Source organism: Drosophila santomea, chromosome 2L, assembly GCF_016746245.2.
Source record: "Drosophila santomea strain STO CAGO 1482 chromosome 2L, Prin_Dsan_1.1, whole genome shotgun sequence".
Lineage (NCBI taxonomy): Eukaryota > Metazoa > Arthropoda > Insecta > Diptera > Drosophilidae > Drosophila > Drosophila santomea.
Window position 1 is genome coordinate 26,995,039 of NC_053016.2, and position 17,155 is coordinate 27,012,193.

Below are 17,155 nucleotides of genomic sequence, written 5' to 3' on the forward strand. Positions count from 1 at the left end.
GTATTATATTATTATAAAGTATATTATTTACAGATATAGGTTTTATATCTGCTTGTATATACAAAAAATACAGAATAAAACTTTACCGAGAAATAATCGCTTATACACACTTTAAGCACACTAACAAAATTACATATATGAAATCTTACGACAACAGCAATTTAAATGTGTTCACACAAATAAATATTTCTACATATACTAGTAAAAAAAATAGGAATATATATTAAGAAGTACTAAATACTCGTTTCACACTATTCATCTCCTTAGAGAATGGTGCATGGGATAGAGTGAGATAGTGCAGTTGAAAATTAATGAAGTATAGCCAATATTAGCCGAGTTCTTTTAAATTAAACCGTAATAACTTTCTACAGACAATAGACCTTGAGTTTAAAATATCCCATTATCAAAAATAAAAGTACATAAATTAAAAACAAATTATATTTAGTTTCTACTACCTCCTCTTTGACAATTCACCAGCATTAGAATTTTTGCAATGAATGAAGTTAGTTTGAACCCATTTTTAAACTTTAAAACTCATCCCACCATTGCTTTGGGCAGGTGCTGCAGAGTATCTAGACTTTTAGAATGTATGCCAGGTGTGTTCAAAAAGTAACGCGAATTTTGAATTATTGTGGGTTACGTATAATCTGATTTAGATTTATTTGTGGCGTTATGTTGATATTTTTAAAATGTTTATGTTTATTTCTTAATAATGGCGACATCACCTGTTATATTTTTAAAACGAAGCTACTTACTTTAAATTGGTTCTTCTTTGTAAACTAAAATCAGAAGGCGAAATTCAATAACTCGAAGTAATGTAGTGGAAACGCTTAGTCGGTTTTTATACAGAGATCGATAGAAAACTGACGCTTATATGTTATACCCGTTACTCAGTAAAAGCAGTGGAAAAATCTAAAAGTAGCAAACGAGTGATGTGGTAGTCATAAATCGATTGCTTTAGCAACATTATTATAAACTCGTGGAGGTTGACCACGATGATACATGTTTTGCTTGTATTATTGAAAACATTTTAATGGTATCCGTCAGTAAATGTAACAAACTGCTTTTCTTCTTAGCTCAGTAAGGAAGCTAAGCTAGGGAGTTTTTCCCTTGCCAAACAACTCGCAACATAAATATCGACAACTATCGACGTCTCAAAACTCACAACAGAAAAAGGTAAACAAATGCATAAATTATAAAAAAACGACGAAAACTTTAAGTTCTAGTGGCCGCAGATGTTGTGACTATGCGCACCCACCCACTAAATCTAACCTTATTCAAAATTCTTGCAACCACGTGAAGGGAAAATTTTCTTACCAGAAATATATATATATATATTTATATAAAAGGAAAAGAAAAGAAATTAACGTGAAGTGCACGCTCAGGCAATAAGATAAAGATTGGCTTTCTGTTTGTTTAGTACATTGTGAGTACATTTTCTTTCTCTCTAGAGTGAGGTTAAATTTGGTTTTTTTATTAAACAGAAAACTATAAATCACACCACTGTGTGAGGCTGCAAAAGAAAAAAAGACTGCGCGGATTCAGCCCTTAACAGCTGCGACTTTAACAAGAGCAAGCTGATCCTTCTCTTTTTTTCATTCCCCTTCCATCTTTTTCTTTTCATTGCGGTTCAAAGGTCACGCGGTCAGGTATGCAATGTGTCCTAAGCATACGCTTTTAGCCAAGTTCTAATCCATCTGTTGTTCCCTCTCAGGCAAGGCAAAGCAGGCAGTGGCTAAGCAGGAGCCCTTTGGGGCGCGTACATAAAACGCACCTAGTTTCCGGACCAGCCTCTTTGCCCCACGTGCCCCAACTAATACAATCCGGATAACATAACCTAGGACCCAAATCGGTATCAAAGCACCTGGAGATCAACATCTAGGAGCTGATAGGATCCATAAACCAACATTTGTGACTAAAAACAACACCTGCAAACTCGACATGCTATACTAGAAGCTCAGCCAATACACAAACCAACTAACAACCAAAATTTAATTTATACGTTGCAGGCCGTACTTCAGGCAGTGCAGAAGATGATAGATCGCGTTACAGAGAGCTTTTAGAACCGAACCAGAGCTGGTTTAGGAATAAATAAACATTATTTTCAGTAATTAATCATAGGGAAACACAAATTTTACGCAGCTCATGTTCTAAAAGAAAATTTTTTTTTTTTAGGAATTATGCATTTGGATTTGCACAAAAATTATAACAAGAACACCAGCATGCCACATTTCTCCAGGATCCGGAAGATCGATCTTTCGTCGATGGAAGTAACAACGCGGTGAGTTCGTTCCATTATAGACCATATTGCATTTTTTTTTTATATTTTGTTTTGATACATGCATAGTAGTAGTATTATAATACCTTATGAGCTACCAAATTAAAATTTATATGAATTTATCTTAAAGCAAGGAAAAAAATGGAAAGATATAATTAATGCATAATATTTTTAGGAAGCTCTATCTTGATCTGTTCGAGGCTCAGCAGCATATGGCTAGCGACTAATACTTTTATATTGATCAAGTTTTTTTTATTATATTTGTTTTAACGCCTACTCTTTACTGCTATGAAAGCCATTCTCTTTAGTCTTTTTACATACTCCCTACATATAGAATTAATTAATGTTTGTTATACGCACGCCCAATGATGAATTGTAATGCCACATTAATAAAAACATCTACATATTACAAATGCATATAGAAAATTTTTCTTTCTCGCCATACTTCTTGTTCCAAATTGTAGAATTTTTTTAGGTGTGTCCGCTATTCCGTAGCCCTACTCTGATGGATGATTCCTTGTGCTCCTACACTGCACCGAATCTAGGATGATAATGTCGTTCAGCTGAGTTACTAGCAATTGAACCCATGCTGATGATTCCGCAGTTGTAGGGGACAAATGGGTCACCAAAGCTATGCTCTTAGGTGGATGACCATAGGTAGGGTGGGCACATGCGACCACAACACATGTGGCTTCGCTTTTGCCATTATATTTGGTTCGTTTTCCGATCCTTAACACTGTCTCTTCTATCTTTTGAGTCAATTATGAAGCTCTTTCGGTTCTCTTTACTAGCTTTATTAATGTCGCAGCATGTTTATTTCTATTCTTGATAGTAATAAGTTAGTGTAGCGAGAATACGATCTGGCCAAGCAAGACCACCACGCCCAACGCCGACGAGCTAGAGCCGGAAACTAAAACGTGCCCCGCAAGCTTAGGTCGTCCGACAAAACTATATACCCTTGCAAGTTACAGTTATTATTATTAAGAAAAGTGGCGCCCAACGTGTGGGCCTTATTGAATAAAGTACTTATTCATTGACTCATTAATAAAAGATTCAAAAATATTCTTTCGTATACTTTCTTCTTTTTTTCAAATTTGTTCATGTTTTTAATTCCCTATTTAAAATTGTTTCTTAATTATTCTCTTTTGCTTTGGAATACAATAAGAGCAACATTTAAATGTATTAAGTCCACAATAAAAAGTTTAAGGCAAAAATGTCCTCTACGATGCTTTGGTGGTTAGGTATCATTCAGTTAGCGGAAGAGCAATAGAAAGTCAAACTAAGGTTGACCTTTTGTCCCAATTGAGATACCACATTAATTTTTAGTGAATCTGCTCTTTCTTGAATTAAAAGATTGAAGATTCGAGCGCTGGAACATAATTGTGTTGCTTGCAAGCATTGCTCTATCCGCATTCAAAAAATTTTTTTTAGGCCTGTCTTAGTTATGTAGCAGGCTGAAATACAGATGGGTACGTTTACGAAAGTCCACTGTCCCCGCGCAGTCATAACTATTTCCTTAATTCGATCAAAGAAATAAAACTTAGGTCGAAGTCTTTTGTCTTTTCTATAACATTTCACGGAAAACAAAATGGTAATTAAAATTAATCCTCCTACATGGCGCGAAACGTCATGCATAGAGTTCAATTTGTATATACAATTTTATCGTTAATTATTAAGTGCATTAAAGAAATTACTGGAAAATCTTAGAGTCGATTGCCTACATATAATCCGGGTGATTCTTCAGATAACGATTGGGCATCTACTTCAGCAAACACAATCGAAACTGCGAGCGATAAAATAAAACCGGGTGCGGCCATGAATGCTATCGCTTTAATTATAATGCAGCGCCAGTCTGTCTAAGAAAATGAGTGAACTAATACAGAATTCAGTCATGGAAACCATGCAAATACTCATGATTACACATCCCCAGTCGAAACCCGATAGAAAACTCTTCACATGAAGTACGTTCCGTTTCGAGAATAGTACACTGACGAACCCAAAACGCGGGATCCCCCTTTTCGAATAGATCCCACAATACTGATCTTCCACAAAGTTGTCCATATCTTAAACGGGTGGAAACTAAAGTTCTCGGAAACAGGCTTTTTATCAGTCGATAATTTTTCATACAGAGTTGAAGCACTTACCGTCCAGACATTGGAGGGAAATTTTTCTGTGTTATGTAAAAAGTCAGTGTTCTATTCGAAGGCAAAGCCAATGAATTTTATTGGCGTCATCACAAGCTATCTTACAAGTAAATGAGATTCAATGAAATCAGTTGTGTGTAGCTTTGAGATTGCAGTTTCGTCGAAATTGGGATGATGCAGACATCGAAGAACTCATTCAAAGTAGGAAACAAAAAATTAAGGAAAACTTTGACTGCTTCTTTGATAGCATATCTGTGCTGTTAGACCAACTGGAGCATCCTTTGTCACCGCCGAAAATAGTACGTCTTCTCAAAATCAATCTGCGACCCGAGATAATGCATGAATTATTGAAAATTTAAATAAAAACGGTATCATAATTGAGAGACATTCGAAGACGAGACAACTTTTTAGAAGATGTGAAGCGTTCGCAAGGATATGTTAAAGGGACACCATATCTACGAGAAGTTTCTGAATTTATAAAGTAAAACACAGAAGAAGAATCGGATTCAGATCCACGTGTAAGCAGTCGAAGCGTTTACTTTAATTTGTTGGAACTGCAACCAAGAGGGACATAGATGAGTCTTTTGTTACGGCTGTGGTGCAAACAACACCTACAAGCCAGACTGCAGTGGGTGTTCAAAAAACTCGAAAGGCCGCACGCAGAAGACGCCACCCAAATCGAAGGCTTCGAGTGCGAAGCGCATTCAGGGAACAATGACAGATTAAGGATCCATGTACTTCTAGATACATCAGCAAGCTCACTCTCCTTCATCGGAAAATGCACAAATTACCCTCGAAAGTATTTCTATTTCCTTATTACGACGTTTGCCGTCTAGATGTTCCATTAGTACGAAAAGCTTTTATAAAGCGCGTTAAAGCCACATTTGCGCAATACCCGCCTCACCTTCAGATCCTCGTCCTTATGTGCCAATTCGGCTGCTGAATCGAACGGTGTATGGACTGCTAGATTCAGGATCATAAGCTGCATAGAAGGTACTTTGGCCGCGGAAGTCCTTAACGGAGACGTGGTTTACAATCCTATAAAAACAACTGCTTCTACGGCTGATGGCAGTTCACAGCGTATAATAGACAATTTTAATTAAATGTAGAATATAGATCCGAAGAAAAGAATCTGGACTTATACACAGTTCCATCGTAGCAACAGGAACTGTTAGGCTAGGTTAGGTTTAATTTTTTCGGCCGTCGGATAAGACCGACGCACTTAGACCTTAGAGGTCCATTGTGATAACGTGTATGTTCTTACCCTTTGCCCGTCTAGGTTCTTTTGAAGCTAGAAGCTTTCCCAGCCAGAGGCGCTGGTGAATTTTTGTGTCCGATGTGGATCGGTGTCGGACAGGTCGGACGTGTCTATCAGGAATCTGCTTCCTAGTTGAGCAAGTCTTTTCGCTTGCAGTGCTGGGCAGTGGCACAGTACATGCTGTGCCGTTTCTTCCTCTTCTTCGTCCCTACAGCTACGGCAGAGTGCCTATCAACCAATTCCCTGTGCTGACTCTCGTAGCAGTGCAGAGGTTTGCTCTGGTCAATGTTAGAAGTTTTGACGTTCTCTTTAAGTTTATTTTTGGCCATATTGGGCGTGTTAGGCGACAGTGTGTGGTATTTTCCCATATTGTCTGTTGGTCTCGGTTTAGGTTTTCCCTTAGTAATAATTTACATGTGACTAAAGGCATACTCATGCCCTCAATCTCTTGTATAAGTGGCGCGGTAATACCTTATCGAGCTAGTTCATCTGCGATGGAATTGCCTTCTATGTCCCTGTGTCCGGGTACCCATATAAGGCTGATTACGAATTGTTGTGTCATCTCGTGCAAAGATGAGCGGCAATTCGATACTGTTTTAGGGCTTCCCTTATTGCTTCTACTTCAGCTTGGAAGTCGCTGCAATGATCGGGAAGTCTAAAATAGATGCGTACTACTCTGTTCTGTAGTTTTGACCCGTCCGTATAGAAGCATATAGCATTCTGGGGGCCAGGTGTCTGTGAGTTCCAATCATCCCTCTCTGGAATAATTGTGTTGAACGGTGTTTGTATGTACTCCGTTGGAGTGTAGTAGTCTGTCCTGTAGAGGACTTTTTGATTTGGAATATCTGAGCCTGATTGCGTGTTCCATGCCAGTTAGTATTGGGCTTGGGAGGTTCAATATGACATTTAGGGCTTCGTTTATAGTGGTGCGAAAAGCACTGCTGATGCCGTTTTCCGCGGCTCTCTGCATCTTTGCTAGCATTTTTATACTGGATTTCTTTTTCAGAGCCGGCCACCATACTACGACCCTATACAGTAGTATTGGTCTGACGATGGCTTTATATATCCAGTTTACTATATAGGGTGTCATGCCCCATTTGAGCCCGATTGCTTTCTTGCACGTGAAGAGTGCTATTGATGCTTTTTTATATCTGTCTGTGTCGTTCAAGTTCCCCTTTAGTTTCCTGTCAAGTATTACGCCTAGGTATCTTTGATTGTTGAGGATGGGTGGGACTAAGTCTTGCATATTATACTTCCGTGAAGAGAACCAGCTCGGGTTTTGAGGGATTAATTCCTAGTCCATTATTTTTGGTCTAGCTGGACAAAGCGTTTGGGGGTATTTCCCTGTGAAGATAATAGCAACGACGTCTGCATAGGCTATTATCCTGCACCCCAAGGTCTGTCAGGGCTCCGGTAATCTCCGTTGGGATGACGTTGTTAAAAGCTCCTTCTAAATCCAGGAATGCTACCAGCGCATATTCCTTTTGTGTCATTGATTTTTCTATCTTGGAGACGAGAGAGTGTAGTGCTGTCTCTGTCGATTTCCCTTTCTTGTAGGCGAGTTGCGCGTCTGTGATGAGACTTATTCTTAAATCCTTGGGGGTTGGGTGTGACGGTTTCCAAGCTTTGGGGATGAAGACAATTCGGGACTCTAGAAGTAGGGACCTTTTAAAAATGTCTAGAAGCCAGTTTATGGCTGTGTTTCCCGCATGTTGGATTTGTGCGGGTATGATTTTGTCTGGACCTGCAGATTTGTATGGTTTAAAACTGTGTATGGCCCAATGGAGGACCTTTGGGTCTATGCACAGTTCGATACTTGCCAGTGTGGCGTTTGTTTGTTAAGAGGTGAGAGCGTTTTGGCTGTTTCCTGGAAAGTGAGTGGCCAGAAGTATTTCTAGCGATTCCTCACTCGTGCTGGTCCAGGAGCCGTCTGCCCTTTTAAGGTAGCCTAGGGTTGTGGCCGATTGGGAGAGGATTTTTCTAAGTCTGGATGCTTCAGCTGTATTTGCAATTTCCGAGCAGAAGGAATGCCACGAGGATCGCTTTTCTTTCCTGTTTAGTGCATAGTTGCAGGTTTCTGTGAAAATTGATACTAGTTGGTTTAGACTAGAAATTGTTTAAGGATTTGTGGGGGATCCGTTGGGATTTTTTCTCTTAAAATATTTTTGTATTTTTGCCAGTCTGTTTTTCTTGGGTTTGAGAAAACTGCTGGTTTTGAGGGGTTGGTTGTGAGGGTCATTTCTATATACCTGTGGTCCGAGAAAGAGCGCTTATCTAGCACCCTCCAGTGAGTTACTGTCTCTAATAGTGGCTTAGAGACGAGAGTTAGGTCAATTACCTTTTTTCTGTTCTTAATGATAAAGGTCATTACCTTTATTGCATACGATGAGATTTGAACTAAAGATAAACTTGAAAAGAGACTCACCGCGGTCGTTTGTGTTAGTACTTTCCCCTTTGTGTGTGGTGGGCGTTTGCGTCACAGCCTACTAAGGAGGCCTATGTTTTGATTTTCGCTGTTTTCTTCTTACCAGCTCATCCGGCGGTTCTGTATCAGCTCCCTCCCCGTCCGATGTGTCTAGGTCCGTCATTGGACCCATGTTCGCAAGGCTGCGGAGGATTGAGGCATCGGTCGAGTAGCCGTCATCGGTTTCCGATGCCTTGGAGGCAATCTCCTCGATCACTCATCCACTGCCTTCCAGATCCTCCTTGGCGGAGTCCGATTTATAGACCTTTATGGTCACTGAGCTAAACCCGGGTGCTCTGGTCAATGTTAGAAGTTTTGACGTTCTTTTTAAGTTTATTTTTGGCCATATTGGGCGTGTTAGGCGACAGTGTGTGGTATTTTCCCATATTGTCTGTTGGTTTCGGTTTAGGTTTTCCCTTAGTAATAATTTACATGTGACTAAAGGCATACTCATGCCCTCAATCTCTTGTATGAGTGGCGCGGTAGTACCTTATCGAGCTAGTTCATCTGCGATGGAATTGCCTTCTATGTCCCTGTGTCCGGGTACCCATATAAGGCTGATTACGAATTGTTGTGTCATCTCGTGCAAAGATGAGCGGCAATTCGATACTGTTTTAGGGCTTCCCTTATTGCTGCTACTTCAGCTTGGAAGTCGCTGCAATGATCGGGAAGTCTAAAATAGATGCGTACTACTCTGTTCTGTAGTTTTGACCCGTCCGTATAGAAGCATATAGCATTCTGGGGGCCAGGTGTCTGTGAGTTCCAATCATCCCTCTCTGGGATAATTGTGTTGAACGGTGTTTGTATGTACTCCGTTGGAGTGCAGTAGTGTGTCCTGGAGATGACTTTTTGATTTGGAATATCTGAGCCTGATTGCCGCTACTGTAGCGTGTTCCATGCCAGTTAGTTTTGGGCTTGGGAGGTTCAATATGACATTTAGGGCTTCGTTTATAGTGGTGCGAAAAGCACTGCTGATGCCGTTTTCCGCGGCTCTCTGCATCTTTGCTAGCATTTTTATACTGGATTTCTTTTTCAGAGCCGGCCACCATACTACGACCCTATACAGTAGTATTGGTCTGACGATGGCCGTATATATCCAGTTTACTATATAGGGTGTCATGCCCCGTGAAGAGTGCTATTGATGCTTTTTTATATCTGTCTGTGTCGTTCAAGTTCCCCTTTAGTTTCCTGTCAAGTATTACGCCTAGGTATCTTTGATTGTTGAGGATGGGTGGGACTAAGTCTTGCATATTATACTTCCGTGAAGAGAACCAGCTCGGGTTTTGAGGGATTGATTCCTAGTCCATTATTTTTGGTCTAGCTGGACAAAGCGTTTGGGGGTATTTACCTGTGAAGATAATAGCAACGACGTCTGCATAGGCTATTATCCTGCACCCCAAGGTCTGTCAGGGCTCCGGTAATCTCCGTTGGGATGACGTTGTTAAAAGCTCCTTCTGAATCCCGGAATGCTACCAGCGCATATTCCTTTTGGGTCATTGATTTTTCTATCTTGGAGACGAGAGAGTGTAGTGCTGTCTCTGTCGATTTCCCTTTCTTGTAGACGAGTTGCGCGTCTGTGATGAGACTTATTCTTAAATCCTTGGGGGTTGTGTGTGACGGTTTCCCAGCTTTGGGGATGAAGACAATTCGGGACTCTAGAAGTAGGGACCTTTTAAAAATGTCTAGAAGCCAGTTTATGGCCGTGTTTTCCGCATGTTGGATTTGTGCGGGTATGATTTTGTCTGGACCTGCAGATTTGTATGGTTTAAAACTGTGTATGGCCCAATGGAGGACCTTTGGGTCTATGCACAGTTCGATACTTGCCAGTGTGGCGTTTGTTTGTTAAGAGGTGAGATCGTTTTGGCTGTTTCCTGGAAAGTGAGTGGCCAGAAGTATTTCTAGCGATTCCTCACTCGTGCTGGTCCAGGAGCCGTCTGCCCTTTTAAGGTAGCCTAGGGTTGTGGCCGATTGGGAGAGGATTTTTCTAAGTCTGGATGCTTCAGCTGTATTTGCAATTTCCGAGCAGAAGGAATGCCACGAGGATCGCTTTTCTTTCCTGTTTAGTGCATAGTTGCAGGTTTCTGTGAAAATTGATACTAGTTTGTTTAGACTAGAAATTGTTTAAGGATTTGTGGGGAATACTTCTGTAAAAGATGAAGCTGCGAGTATGTGTCCACACTGCAAGAAAAAGCCAATATCAATGTTTGAAGCATAGTTTTGCTGAAGGAGGACAACATTCACCATTGAGATGACAGCTTGGGTGCATCCAGGAAATCATACCCGGCGGGGACGGTGTCATCAGGGTAGCTATGGTCTGTAAAGCTACGGGTCTAATCAAGAGAGCCGTTGCCAAACTAGCCGTTCTGCTCATCGATTTCGATATATTTGGAACCGTACCTTTTCCAACGGGGGAGTATGTTTGGAACGCCTAGTGTAGGCCTAGGTGTACCACTGCACCTGCAGCGCTCTTCACTCGATTTTCCAAAAAACTTTTTTCCACGCCCACAAACCGCGCAAAGCTGACACGCCCACACTTCTGACAAATGTTTTACTATTTTTTCATTTTTGTATTAGTCTGTAAATTTCTATAGATTTGCTAAAAAACTTTTAGCCACTCCCACTCTAACGCCCACAATCCGCAAAAACTTCCACTAGCTGAGTAACGGGTATCAGATAGTCGGGGAACTCAACTATAGCTCACATGTTTTAAAATCGAATCGGCCGCGGCTGCGCTGCCCGCAGAAGTTGGCATCGGCCGGACTGCTTATACAAAGAGCGTGAGCGCGACAGAAGTTGCACTCCGTTTGTGCTCCGATCATGGGAATTTGCTGTAATTTGCACTTTACACACATTTTACGAGCCCGTCAGCTTTAAGGTCAGGCCTTTTATTTTTACGTAGATACAGTGTGTACTTGCTACAGCGATATAATGAATAATAAATTGTTATTATTTCATTCAATTGTTGACCGTGGATCCGACTCAAATGGCTTTATTTGCGACACTGATGCATTGGCAGGTTTTGCAAAGTTTCTGGGTAATCTTCACTCTGAAATTGACAATTCTGCTTATCAACAACCTAATTGAGCTTCGTCGCTGAATGCAGCTTTTCGATAAGAATGCACGCTTATTGATAATAAAATTCAATAATTTGCAACCGTTGGTCGTTTGTATGAAGAATTAATCCATTGTTAATTTTTAGTGCAATCTGAAGATGATTGGCAGTGAAACAAAACACGAAACGTACATGAGCTGTTTAAACCACTGTAGCCAAAATGATAATAGATAAAAAGCACTCTTTATGTATAAAATGTAAAATTGATCTAACTTTATTTGCAAGATAATCGTAACCGGATACAATTTCATTTTGTAGGCAATTTATGGATGTTTAATAAAATCGACTTAGTCACTTTTATTTTATTTGATTTGATATGTTTTTAGAGGGTTTTAATTTACTTGGTTGCTGAAAAGGTATGAAGTTTCAGGATTATCAAACTTTACAAATTCGTAAGTCGATTTAGCTGCTTTTGAAACATATGTGTAAAATATACAATTTTGATGGCGGATTAAAGTTTAAGAAGCTAAGCAAGCTGTCATTTCTTAGTTTATTTATTGTCGTACAATTTCCGAATCACATAAACTCACGAAACCATCAGGGGTATTTAGGGAAGCGTTCTTTTCTGGAGTCGCAGAGGAGTTTATAGTGAACATGGGATGGCATAGAACCAGAAGAAAAATTTGCTGACCTGGGACAAAGACCCACTTCTCTAAATGTATTTTGACTATACAAATTTCATAGGAACTTGTTTTAATAAAGTTCTAAAATGTTAGCTTTTTGTTTTATATTTTTGTATATTTTTTTAGTTGCCCGTAGAGTATACTAAAAGAAGTGTGTGATAGTATAAAAATAAGCGTTTTTTTTTGGCTAAAATGCAGGCCCTTACTTTACCTTGGCTGGGAGCTGTTAGAAGCTTATATTCCTTGGTCCCTAATCGTGAAACCTTTCCTCCCACTATCTAAGGTTCCTGGATCAGGATTACCTCATCAGCCAGATGGAGTTGAATAGAAGCGGAAGCTGCCTTACTGTGGTGGAGGTTTAGAAACCTCACGGACATCTGCTGTGGGTCTCTACACCACGGTAGTATCTCGCTTTGCCGATGGGTTGGAGGGAACGTCCTGGGAGCGCTCACTCTTAGGTGGAGGTCGTTTTCTGACCTCTGTGGGCTTGGGTGGCTTTGGGACTTCCTTGCCGAAGTTTGGCAATACGGATCTTGCCCATTCCACCTCCTTCATCCATTCAGCAGAAGGAGCCGTTTTCGATTTCCCCATGCTGCGTAGAATTTGCACTGCAGACTCTGCGTTGGTGAACTTGCCGTTACCGGTTGCCACTGAGGGCTTGCCGTCCTTGGCTGCGCCTGAAGGGGGGCACTAGGGCCTGGAGATGTTCCCACGGCTTGCACTCAGTCGCCTCAGACTTAAGGCGGGGTTCACCCGAACCCGATCCTGGTGAAGGCAAGGCAGGTGGGCTCACTGGCCAACTTCGCTGCCTTGAAGGTTGTTCGGTCAGACTCAGTCGTCACTGCCGTTTGAGTATGTTTTTTGGGAGATCCTGACTCCTATTTATTTATTTTGCGGAGAAAGGGAGATTCCACCCGGGCGGAGATCCGCGACGCCCAGGTAATTCTTCTTAATACAGGGGGTCGCAAGGTACCCTGAGCTCTCCGTTTGAGAATGAGCTATTTTTGTGACCCGGGCTCTCAGTCAGGCTGACTCTCGGCACGGGTCGACTGACACCTTAGTCCGGCCCGGGACGCCCGACTACCATTTGCCAGCATTCTCTGCCAGGGACATAACCTTGCCAAGGGACCTGTTTCCAGCCGCCCTCGCGTGGAGAGTATATTCGCACTTCCGGGTGTATGGATAATAACGGCGCGTTCTTCAAGCAAAGCTTGAAGCCACACGTTCGTCCCCTTGTCCATCACCCAACTGACGGATAACAGGAACTATATCTTGGCATGGATATTTGGAGTCTTTTTGGGATTTTCCCCAAAGAACTAGAAATAGCCGAGTTAAATTCCAAAGAGGAAGACCATCCAAATCTGTAGGGGCCAGATTATTAGACTAGCGAATATATATATATAAGAATAAATTTCAATATAGAAATGTAAATATAAACTTTGAATATGAATATAAATATTCTAATATCGATAAGACCACATTATCTAGCGAACCATGAATATCTGTTGCTGATTTTTTTTTGGCTGCAATGGCAACGCTTGCTAATCACATATTATTATTTTTACATCCTCTTCCTCTACTTCTTCGCTCACCACTAGCGAGAGCGCTAAGAGAGGATTTTGGAAAGGTCCCGTTGCATTGGCTTTCCTACTTTTCAAGAAACACGCTGCTGTACCGAAAGCTCGGTAAAGCGCACCACTTGATCTTGAAAACTAAAAAAAGAGCGTACGCATCGAGGAGTTTTATTCTTGGTTTTTTTTGCCACACGTGGATCTGTGTGTTTGACCTGTATCGACTAATAAAGACAGAGTACCTACAACTTGGCCGAGCCAAGAAAATAATCAGTTTTGTGCATTTGTGAGATCGGGTAAATATCAGTGATATACGCCGTTGTACATAAGCCAATTTAATGCATTTAATTAATGCAGCAGCCAGCTCGATGCAGCGCGGCGGAGGAGGCGCCGGTGTTTGTCTGGCAGCCACGAAGTCAGCGTGTGTGCGCGACCTAGTGTGTGCCCCCAGCACTCCCTGCAAGGGAACATAACCTGACTTTCTGGAAGCCCCGAGGCAACGGCGACGACGTCTGCGGCCTGGTCGGCGCAGCGCGTGCACATAACCTCACTTTTTGAGTGCCCTGCACATACTGTTTCTTTAGAAACAGTATACGGCGTAGGCTGCAGCGGTGACCGAGTGGTACCGCGAGATCTTACCTAACCTCACTTTTGGGAACCCCTATTTGTTGCAACGGAGGCTGCAGCCGCGTAGAAGCTAGGCTAGAGGCGGCCTGGGCCTAAGCTATGGCAGTGGTATAATCGGCCACGTGCAGCTCTAGTTTAGTGCGGAAGGCGTGCAGCGGCACGAACGGCGGCGAGGCGCCGCAAAATTGAACTAGAGGAAAGAAATAGCAGTAAAGGAGCAGTGGCCTTGGTGAAGCCATTGTAGCATATCTACTCTATAAATATACTAAATTAATGGGTACAACTTATCTTCAAAACATTGTGACACTTTGTCATAATAAACATAACGTTCAAGTACCCAAAAGACCACCAACAATTACACAAGTGTTCCAGCGCTCAAGTAATATGATCTAACGCTTATACATAAGCCGATCGCGGAGCGTGGGAATGCTGAGCATGCACTTTGCAGCTCAAGTGGTCAGACCATACATGACATATGCATTAGACATCTGCATGAGTGGCGAAAAAGGCACATTCAAATGCACAATGCCGAAAATGAATGGAATGAGAATGAAAGCAAAGTCAAACTGGTATGAGTGAGTGAGTGAATTTACGTACGACTCAGTCGCACAACAACGAAACAGATGGAAATGAATTGAATGTAATGAGAACACAGTAAATTGAGACGCTTCATTCGAATGATTCGAGTGACAACTGAAAACAATGAAAAAGAAATGAAATTTGTTTTTATAGTTGTGTATGCATATATGTAATTTGGTTATATATTAAACTTATTACTAAAATAACAATATAATTAACTTAAATTCGAATGCAAAAACATTATTTTGTTTATATTTTCTGGATTGGTGGCTATTAAACAACGCTTTTCTGTAATTAAATTTCTTGCGCTAGAAAATGCGCGTTCCGAAGCCGCACTGCTTGCTGGAATGCAAAATATTTTTCAACTTACTTTATGCAAAAGTGGAAAAAATTGTTTATTCAAATTCCACCAAGCAAAAACATTAAAATCAGGGGTGTATGCAACATTTATGTTAGAATATCCTGCAATTTCTGCTTCCACCTTGGTTTGAATTGTCTCAACTTTGGGGACATCTAAATAATATTCGGCAAATTCATCTTCAGCTAACTCAGTTTCAACGTTGTTTAAGATGCAGCTGTCTTGAAGGAAGTGGTTCATTAAAATTTTGCAATCGTTAATGACCGTCTCTTTCTCAGTAGGTGAAAATTGAATTAGTTCATTTGTTGGGGGAAAAAGGAACAAGGCTATTTTGTGATATTTTTTCAAATTTGGATTAACTGTAGATGATAACTGGCTATTTAATTGGAATTTTAAGTATATTTGTATCGTGGCAATCAAATTGGCAGGTCTTTATCAGCTTATTTAAATTTGGTAAAATAAGATGTATTGTTGGGCGCTTAGATTCTTCCAGTTTTTTGGACACATTTTCAAACGTTTCCAACAATCGAACAATAGTACCTAAATGGTTTATATTGATTTCTTCCACTCTAGATGTCTGATTTTTTTCCTTCAAGACAGCTGTCAACTCAATCCAGTTGATTTCAACTGACTCAAGTAGGTAAAACACGGTATTCCACCGAGTCGGACAAAAGCTCTTCAAGGATACTCCAAGTGTTGAATTCATTCCGCTTTTTTTGAAGTATTTTACCAATTTGCTGCAATTTGAAAAAGGCTTTGCATTTCAGGAATAGCATAAGGCGATCGACCAGAACTCCCTCTTTAATGTAATGGACGGTACATGACAAATAAGATGCCTTCAAATAGTCATCTGTCCATATGTCACTTGTAATGGCATATCCAAAGGCTTTGTATGTTTGTATTTCTGATTTTATGGGGCCAAAGTGGGACGAATATATTGTTGAAATATTTCGGGATAAGGTTGTCGGATGTGGTAACAGCTTATTGACGTCGACATTTCCACCATATGTAGCTCCAACATTAATTAAAAACAAAAGAGAACGCTATAGTCGAGTTCCCCGACTATCTGATACCCGTTACTCAGCTAGTGGAAGGGAGAAGGAGAGTCTTAAACACAGTTTTTGGCGGTTTGTAGGCGTTATAGTGGGCGTGGCAGAAAGTTTTTTGGCAAATCGGTAGAAATTTACAAGACTAATACAAAAATGAAAAAATATCAAAACATTTTTCAAAAGTGTGGGCGTAGCAGCTTTGGGCGGTTTGTGGGCGTTATAGTGGGCGTGGCAGAAAGTTTTTTGGCAAATCGATAGAAATTTAGAAGACTAATACAAAAATGAAAAAATATCAAAACATTTTTCAAAAGTGTGGGCGTGGCAGTTTTGGGCGGTTTGTGGGCGTTAGAGTGGGCGTGGCAACATGAATCGACAAACTTGCGCTGCTTCTATGTCTCTGGAGTCTGTATGCTTAATCTCAACTTTCTAGCTTTTGTAGTTCCTGAGATCACAGCGTTCATACGGACGGACAGACAGACGGACAGACGGACGGACGGACAGACGGACAGACGGACAGACGGACAGACGGACATGGTCATATCGACTCGGCTATTGGTCCTGATCAAGAATATATATACTTTATATGGTCGGAAACGCTTCCTTCTGCCTGTTACATACTTTTCAACGAATCTAGTATACCCTTTTACTCTACGAGTAACGGGTATAATGAAGCAAACTTTTTTAATGCCCGAGTCATCAATAATTTTAAGGGGACGGCAATTCTTGACAATCCATTCTGTTACAACAGATATGCCCTCCTCTTTTGTTTCCTGATTAACTTCTATTGGAGCACCTTGACGAAATTTGCTTGCATTATTTAAATAACATTTGTGCTTGACCAGGTTTGATGTGCTGCCTGTAAATTTTAAAACGGTATAGCACGTCTTACAAGCTACAAGGTTGACGAGTTCTTCTCCATCATCGTTTTTAATTTTGGAGAAAAATTGCCAAACTTTGCTTCGGCCTCTCTTTTCAATTAGGCTGTACATGCCACTAGTCAGCTTCTCTTTAATGTCCACGGTGCCTTTTACAACCTATATATTGCAAACAAACTGAATTAAGTCTGAAAAAAATTACACAATAAACACTTAT

At 40.9% G+C, this 17,155-nt stretch overlaps 1 long non-coding RNA gene and 2 pseudogenes across 4 annotated transcripts; 1 reads left to right on the plus strand and 2 right to left on the minus strand.

The window, feature by feature from the left end:
- Positions 1–932: 932 nt before the first annotated feature.
- On the plus strand, positions 933–2,676 carry LOC120444084. Of its 4 annotated transcripts, none has more exons than XR_005615623.1 (5): positions 933–1,176; positions 1,227–1,426; positions 1,485–1,649; positions 1,715–2,107; positions 2,176–2,676. It is a non-coding gene; the product is annotated as an uncharacterized LOC120444084 (long non-coding RNA). The 4 variants fall into 4 exon arrangements; XR_005615622.1 differs by having other exon boundaries at positions 1,236–1,426; XR_005615624.1 differs by having other exon boundaries at positions 1,350–1,426.
- Positions 2,677–4,855: 2,179 nt separating this feature from the next.
- On the minus strand, positions 4,856–8,277 carry LOC122756513 (annotated as a pseudogene).
- LOC122756514 lies at positions 7,516–12,470 on the minus strand (annotated as a pseudogene).
- Between the last annotated feature and the right edge of the window lie 4,685 nt (positions 12,471–17,155).